This window comes from Nannospalax galili, unplaced genomic scaffold (genome assembly GCF_000622305.1).
Source record: "Nannospalax galili isolate Female #2095 unplaced genomic scaffold, S.galili_v1.0 scaffold158, whole genome shotgun sequence".
NCBI lineage: Eukaryota > Metazoa > Chordata > Mammalia > Rodentia > Spalacidae > Nannospalax > Nannospalax galili.
In genome coordinates this window covers 862,853-871,082 of record NW_008345290.1, presented here as the reverse complement: position 1 = coordinate 871,082, position 8,230 = coordinate 862,853, and positions in this window count along the sequence as shown.

Here is an 8,230-nt window from a genome sequence, read left to right as displayed (position 1 = left end):
ATAGGTTAAGCAGGCTCCAATCAGTGAGCCCACATTGAAGGACATTTGGGAACACAAAACATATATAGGTTTCATATATATGTATAATAGAGTACATTAAATTGGGTGGGAGGCAATAGGGAAAGGTGTAGGCAGGGGAGAGGATATAAATACCATCAAATTATATTGTATGAAAATTGCAAAAATTCAATAAGAATGCAGATTATTAAAAAAAAGTAAAGGTGGGGCTGGAGAGATGGCTCAGTGGTTAAGAGCAAGTACTATTTGCCCAGAGGACCCAAGTTCAATACCCAATACCCACATCAGGCAGCTCACAATTGCCTGTAATTCCAGTTCCAGGGGTATCTGATGCCTCACATGTAGATATGCATACATGTGCCTAAATAAAAATAAATAAAAACAATAAAGAGGGATGAGGATGTAGTTTAATGGGAAAATGCTTACCTACCATGATGAATACCTGGGTTCCCTTTCTAGTACTGCAAACAAACAAACAAGACTTCTCTGTGATAGTTCTAATAAAGAATTTAAGGAAGCTCTTTGTGCTTCAAACAGAATGACAAGGCTGTGATTGGCCAGCATATCTGTTAATCACCTTAGGTATAAAAGAGGGACACAGGCCACTAAATTTAGGAGGTAATCTAATTGAATTCATGAGGCTTGACTCAATTTACTTTCTGTTTTCTCCTCCTAAGAGAAGGCACATTTAGTCAGGAGCATTAACATTCAAGCAAGGGACTGTCATGGAATTAGAATATATTTGGTCTCAAACTCACACCTAAAACCTTTGTAATTTCCTGAGTGACAGGAATCCTTTTGAGCACACCTGGGTTTATGCTAATGAGATGACTTGGGGTGGGGTCTTCTGATTGCTTTAGGATGTGGCTGATCCCCAGAAAGAATTTATAAGGCTGGAACTTTGAGGTGCCCCCCCCCCAGCTCCCCAACACTCTAATAAATGGAGGGATGAAGACCAGACATTGAGCTTCAAGAACTCCAAAACCATGAGATTCAAAGTTTATGGATTGGTGAATGCATCTACCTCTTGGGATATTAACACACCTTAACTCTATCAGAACAGAAGCTCCTGTGCCCAGGAGCCTTCCTGACTTGCCCTATTACTTCTTCTTTTGGCTGTTAATTTCTATCTTTTACTATAAACTTATAAATATAAGTGACATATGTGAGAACCATTCTAAAAAAGTACTGAACCCAGCCAGGCGTGGTGGTACATGTCTTTAATCCCAGCACTTGGGAGGCAGAGGAAGGTGGACTGAGTTCAAGGTCATCCAGGTCTACATAGTGAGTTCCAAGCCAGCTGGGGCTACAGGGAGACCCTGTCTCAAAAAGCAGCCCCCAAACAAACAAACAACAAAAAAGAAGAAAGTTCTGAATCCAAGGAAAGCATCCTTAGAACCTCAATTTATACAGCCAGTCAGTCAGTTAGCAATATGGCATTGGTATCTAATACTAGACTTGACCTCTGAAGTGAGGAGTCTTGTGGGACTGAGCCCTTAAACTTGTGGGTCTTAATGCTAACTTAAGGAATATTAGTGTCAGAACTGAATTGATGGACATCCACTTATTATCTTCAGGGGATTAGATACTTTCTTGATATTCTACATTTGATTCTGGAAAGTTGTATGAGTAATAAAAGAGTATTTTCTTTTAGGGAAAAGAAACTAGGGTGACTGTCTGATTAATAATTTAAAACTATGTTGGATGGGAACCAAAGAATACTTTAAAGAATCCTCTGGGAATGCCTGTTGCTTAAAGTTCTGGACCTTTCTCCTACATCCTGGTTAATCAGGACCGTCAGGAAGAGTGGATAAATAGACAGCTGGTCAAAATGTCACCTAAATAGAATGCTAAGATTTTAATGATAAATAGAAACATTACCTACAATTTTCCTTTATGTAAGAAATAGATCACACTCAAATCAGTTGCTGTAAGCAAATTGGTGCTAGATGCAAGATAACACATGGTGGCAGTTTTAGACATCTGCTTACAGTTGCATCTGATGGGGTAGGCTACTGCCTTATTTTATAATCTGAATATTTCACCTGGCTATCACATGGAAACTACTTGGAAACTACTGCTGCCAAAAAGCGCTGACCCTCATGGACCCACAGGGTAACTAAAAGCAGAATCACAACTGGCATCTTTGCCTTCATTTTATATTTGTCTCCTTTAGCCATCTTACTAGTCCGATAACTTTTGCAATGACCAGTTTCAGAAGTCGCGTATGGTAGTTTGAATGGGAAATGTCCCCCATAGATTAATGTATTTGGATACTTGGCCCCAGTTGGTGGCACTGTTTATGGATGTTTAGGAGGTGTGGCTGTACTTGAGGAAACACCTCACTGGGGGAGGGCCTGAGAGTTCGTAGTCTTGCCCCACTTCCAGCTTGCTCACCTTGCTTCCTGTGTGCTTTTGAAGATGTGAGCTCTCAGCCAGCTGTCCTGGCTGCTGCTTGCTGCCATGTCTCCTCACCATGATGAACTCTTATACTTCTGAAACTATAAGCCTGAATAAATTCTGTTAGTTGCCTTGGTTATAGTGCTTTATCACAACAGCAGAAAAGTAACTGAAACACCCCTAAACGCTCCTAAATGTTTCCAGAAATTCTTTTAAACCTGAAGTAACTTTGGGTTCTAGGAATAACATGACTGATTAATCAACATTTTTTTATATATTTTATTTATTATTTTTATGTGTATGTGTGTATTGCCTGCATGTAGGTAAGTGCACCCATGTCATGCAATGCCCATGAAGGACAGAAGAGGCTGTTGGATCCCCTGGGGCTGGAGTTATGGACAGTTGTTAGCTGCCGTGTGGGTGCTGGGATTTGAACCTAGGTCTTCTGCAAGAACAACCAGTGTTCTTAACCACTGAGCCATCTCTCCAGCCCATGATCAACATTTTTATGATAAGGAACCAAAATAACCCCTAAGCAACAGAGAGGCTAGAATAGACCACCCTTCTTAAGGGGATAATTATTTGTGATGGTGAATTTGCTCCCTGGAGCTGGAGGAATCTTCTTATAGAAGCCAGATTGCTCTCCTCAAGCAAGAAAGACTTTGGTTAGCCACCTTGCAGAACCAGACCACACCTTCACTCAAACTTTTTAACTGGGTATACCTCTTGTTCCTGCCCCAATTCTTCCTCTCTTTATACCTAAAACTCTTGTCAGTGCCCTGCAGATGGATTTGAGGGGTACTGAAACACTGTATCTGTACTGCTTGATATGTTTACATTGATTAAGTCTATTTTCTCTGTTTTTCACTGTTAATCATCTCTTTAATTGGTCAGCTGGGATAGGTTGCTCAGCCTAGACAGCTGGGACGCCCCTAGCCAAGAATTTTGCCCTAAAACTCTGGTAACACTGCCAGTTCTCCAAACAGTTGTCTTTCAACATTTCAACTTCTTATGTTAGCCAACATCCAAGAGTATCCTTTGCCAAAGGATGTTTAATAAGGATTTTTTTCCGCCCCATTTATTATTTTTTATCTTTAAGTCTTTTTGAGACAGGGTCTCTCTGTAGCCCCAGCTGTCCTGGAACTCACTATGTAGACCAGGCTGGCCTTGAACTCATAGAGATCTGCCTGCCACTGCCTCCCAAGTGCTGGGATTAAAGGCGTGTGCCACCTTTCCCGGATTTTCCCCCCATCTAATCAAAATCCAGGCCATTTGTTTTTCTGTGACTGTGGCTGGTTTTACCAACTTTTTAACCACAGGCTGAGGTTTGCCTCTTTCTGCTGTGAGGCACACATGGTGAAAGGATGATTCTATGCTTGTGGTTTAAGTGATAGTTATACTAGAAAATACCATGTCCACTTGTTCTATAGGAACTAAGTTTACTTGAAGGAAACTGCTTTCTTTGAAGATAGAGAACTCCACAGCATAGATTTCACAATACTGTTTGAGGATGCTTCACTGTTGACAGAGATGAGGTGGACGGAGCCAGGAGGCAGCATTGGGATACTTCTCCTGGTATTACCCATCCATTTTTCTTTGTAGCTCTTTGCATGACACCACTCCTCTGTTGTCTTCACTGAGGGTCATGCTATTTCTTTCTTCATTAAAATATTCTGTTACAGTATTTGTTGTCATCTTACATTCATATTTTAGAGTGTCACCATTGGACCATTTTGTGTGTGTGTGTGTGTATGTGTGTGTGATATGTGTGTGACTTAGGGATAATGCCTAACAGTATTAGTTAAAATGTAAAAATCACTGTTGTAAAAAATAACATGAAACTCTTGTTCAAGATAAGCTTACCAATGCAGCTTTTGTAAAGCATGCAAATCAACAATTATTAAGCCATGTAATGAGATTTCTGTGAGAAAATGACTAATCCACTGAAAAAAGTTTTTGTTTTATTTTGCTGGTGGTTACTGGAGAACTAGGACCTCATACCAGCTGGGCAAACTGTCTACCACTGAGCTTTGGTCCTAGTCCTCTTCATGTTTTCATTTTGAGAAAGAGTCTCACTAAGTTGCTGAAGCTGGCCATGAACTCACTTTGTTGCCCAGGGGCCCTTGAATTTGCAATTCTCCTGCCTTGATCGCCCAGGTAGTTGGGATTATAGGCCTGTATCACCAGGTTGAAAAGGTTCTAAATAACAAATGATGTCATATGTCAAATTTGTGAGGTATATAAGCAGAATTTGTTCCAATTCTTTTGTTCATATACACAGACTGCAAAGAACTGTAGGTCAACCAGAGTCTTAGTATCACATTTTAAAAAACCACAATTTTAGGGGCTGTCAGTGAGGCTCACTGATAGAGTATGCTTAGCATTTATGAGGTTCAGAGTTCAATCTCCAGTCCCATTCCCCCAAAACCTCAAGACAATATCAAAAAACTATTTCAGATAAAATCTCATTAGTGGTTTCCAGTTCAACCTATAGACTCTAATCCCCAAATATCTACCTCAATCTTTCCTTTGACTCTAGGAAATGCATCTTTTAGTGTATCTCCTTTTGTTGATATGTTTAGTTATGTCAGTAGTCAACAATCTCAATGTGTGCAAAGATAGTCAGTTTTGTTTTGGCAACTGTTCATAGGGTGATGGATCATTAAAAGTTCTTTTCTTTCCTTTATTTCTCACATCCAATTAACCACCAAACCTTGTTAATTATATCTTCTAAATATATGGAACCTGACTTCTTGTCTCTGCTGTTTCAAGATAATATAGTTTCCTTCTTGTTTTACTGAAATCCCTCCCATGTGAGTCTCTCTTGCTATATTTACTTTCCATTTTGATTTCAAAATCAACTTTTAAAAAATTCAAAAGTTTTATGTGTTATCTCAAAAGTTATCCACATTTTTTTCAGGATGAACTCAGAGGTTTTTGGGAACATATATAAGTTTCTTTGTCATCTGGTCCTTCTGCCATTTCCTCAATGCTAACACACAGAACTTCTGACATTTGTGCATTTTGGTAGTCCTTGCTGGGCTTAACACATATTATTCCCACCGGCACCCTCCTGTGTTTCTATCAAGTCAGCTTTGGCTTTGCTTAATCTGCTTCAGCAGACACAGTTCAAGATGGACACATTCAGTTGTTTTCTTGCCATACCGTTTCCCATCATTTTTGATGTGGAAGGGGAATTGGTGGAGCAGAGAGAAGGGGATATAGGAAACAGCCACAACAAGATATAGCCTCCAGGGACATGCCCCCAGTGACTTACTTCCTTCATGGAGGCTCCCAGCCTCCTACTTTTTCCTACTTCCCATCAAATGCCATTGTATTATGAATTCATCAAAAGATTAACCCATTCATTAAGTCAAAGTTTGAGGATCCATTAATTTTCCAAAGGTCATCAGCTGGCAACACAGCTCTCAATACACGAGCTTGAGGAGGCATTTCATATCCAAACCATTAATAGTGACTGTATCAAAATACCTGGTAAAACAAGGGAGGGAGGGTTTGTTTTGGCTCACGTTTTTAGAGGTTTCAGCCTGTGATCTTCCTCCATTGCTGGGGACACTGGATGAGGCAGAACATCTCAGCAACAGAAGCACATGGATGAGTACCTCCTCACCTCATGGCAGCCAAAGAAAAAAGAAAGAGAGAGAAAGAGAGAGAGAGAGAGAGAGAGAGAGAGAGAGAGAGAGAGAGAGAGAGAGAGAGAGAGAGATCTGGACCGAGAGAGAGAGAGAGAGAGAGAGAGAGAGAGAGAGAGAGAGAGATCTGGACCCCCAGTCTACTGGATGGTGTTTTCCACATTTAGGGCTGACCTTTCCTCCTTGGTTAGTTATCACTGGAAATTCCCTCATATATAACCAGCAGTGAGTTTTTCTAATCTCCTAGGAATTGCTCAAGGTTGACAATCAGGATTACTTACCACAAATCTACTATTTGTCAATTTGATACCCAAACACAGCTCCTTAAATGATACTTAACCTCAAAATATGTATAATATGAAGCTAATAATTCTACTTAAAATACACTGAGTGCAACTGAAAGTACACTAATTTCTCCCCCAAAGTCTGTCAGCTCCAGGAAAACCAGATCCTCTTTGGGCACAGCTTTGGTAGCATCTGCATATATGAGTGGTTAAGCATGGTGAAATAAATCCCGGCAAAACAGCTTCCTAAATGGCCCTGTATAAGCAGGGTACTTTAGCAGAATTCTTCCCAAGGGAAAGTCTTTCAAATGAGTTTACATTTTATTTACTTCAGCTTCTGAAGTCTATCTAGCATATGATGATTTCATAGCTGAGCTAAAGATATCTTTCCCTATTATCTCAGTGCAAAATACTTGGCTTCGTTTCAGTGCCTCTAATCTTATCTGAAATCATGGCTGCCTTCACCTCAACTTTACCATGAGCTTTTCTGATCAACCAGTAAGTTTTTCAAATCTTTCTACTCTGAACTGCTTTTTGCTGTTGGTTTTCACTCTAAACTGGACTAAAAGGAGCTAACAGTACCTGTGCAACATCCTGAATGGTTCTGCCTTGAATTCCATTCTGCCAGGTGAATTAATCCATCACTTTTAAAACCAGGCTTCCACAAAGTTTCAGGACATGAGCAGAATGTACATGTTTTTGCCAGAATGTAACATGCTTGTTCTCTAGCCCAACTCCTGACAAAATTCTTGTTTCCATCTGAAACCTCATGAGCAGTCTTTACTGTCCAAATTCCTATCAACATTTTGGTCTTCCTAGATCTCAGCAGAATTACTCTTCTTTATAGAGTTCTAGGGTTGCTCTATTCTGCTTCTCCAAAGGTATCTAAATCCTTCCCCCACAAAACAGTTCCAAGGGCTTCTGAACCACATGATGAAGGATAGTCAAAGCAATGCCCCTACTTCCTAGGGGGCCAGTGTTCTGCATTAGTCAGGCTTCTTGTTACCATGTCAAATACTTGGCAGGAACAGATTGAAGGAGGAAAGATGTGTATTTAGGCTCATAGTTTCAGAGGTGTCCATCGGCAGCTGGCTCTATTGCACTGAAGCCTGGGCCAAGCAGAATCATCTTAGAGGAAGTGTTTGGATGCAGGAGCTGCTTTCCTTACAGCAGTCAGGAAGCACAGAGGAGAGGTTGCTGTGTTAGCAGTCTTCCTTTTCTGCTGTTGTTCCCTACAGACCCACACCTTATTGGAAGGCGCCCTCAGCCAGTCTTCCCCCCCTCAGTTTCTGCCACCATGCCAATCCCCTCTCAGAAGTGTGCTTTATGATCTTCTGGGCATTTAATCCCAACGTAATCAAGTTGACAGTCACAATAAACCATCATGGGTTATTTTGACTTTTTACTTTTAAAGTAATTACTAGTTAGACATCATGACATAAATTTGTAATCTTCAGCACTCAGGAGGCTGAGGCAGGAGGATCATGGAGTTCAAGGCCAGGCTGGCTGTACATAGTAGGACCCTGTCCCAAAAGACCAGAATAAATTAATAAACAAAATGCTTAGTGGTATGATTCAGTTAAAACTTATTAAGCTACTATTTTCTTTTTGCTCTTTTTCCATGTTTAGTAAAATAAAGCACCTTTTAATTCTATTTACTTGGTTTATTATTTATAGTTCTTTAAAATATTTTAAAATGTTTGCCTGAAGGTTTATATTACTGGAATCTTAGGCCAGAGGCTTAACTCTGGAATCATCAAATCAAGTCTGACCTCTAAAAAACAAATGGAAAGATTAATAGTCCAAAGCAGTATTTTGATCCGTTTAGCTATACTGGGAAGTGAAGGGGACCAGTGTCCTTAGCCCTGTCTCCTG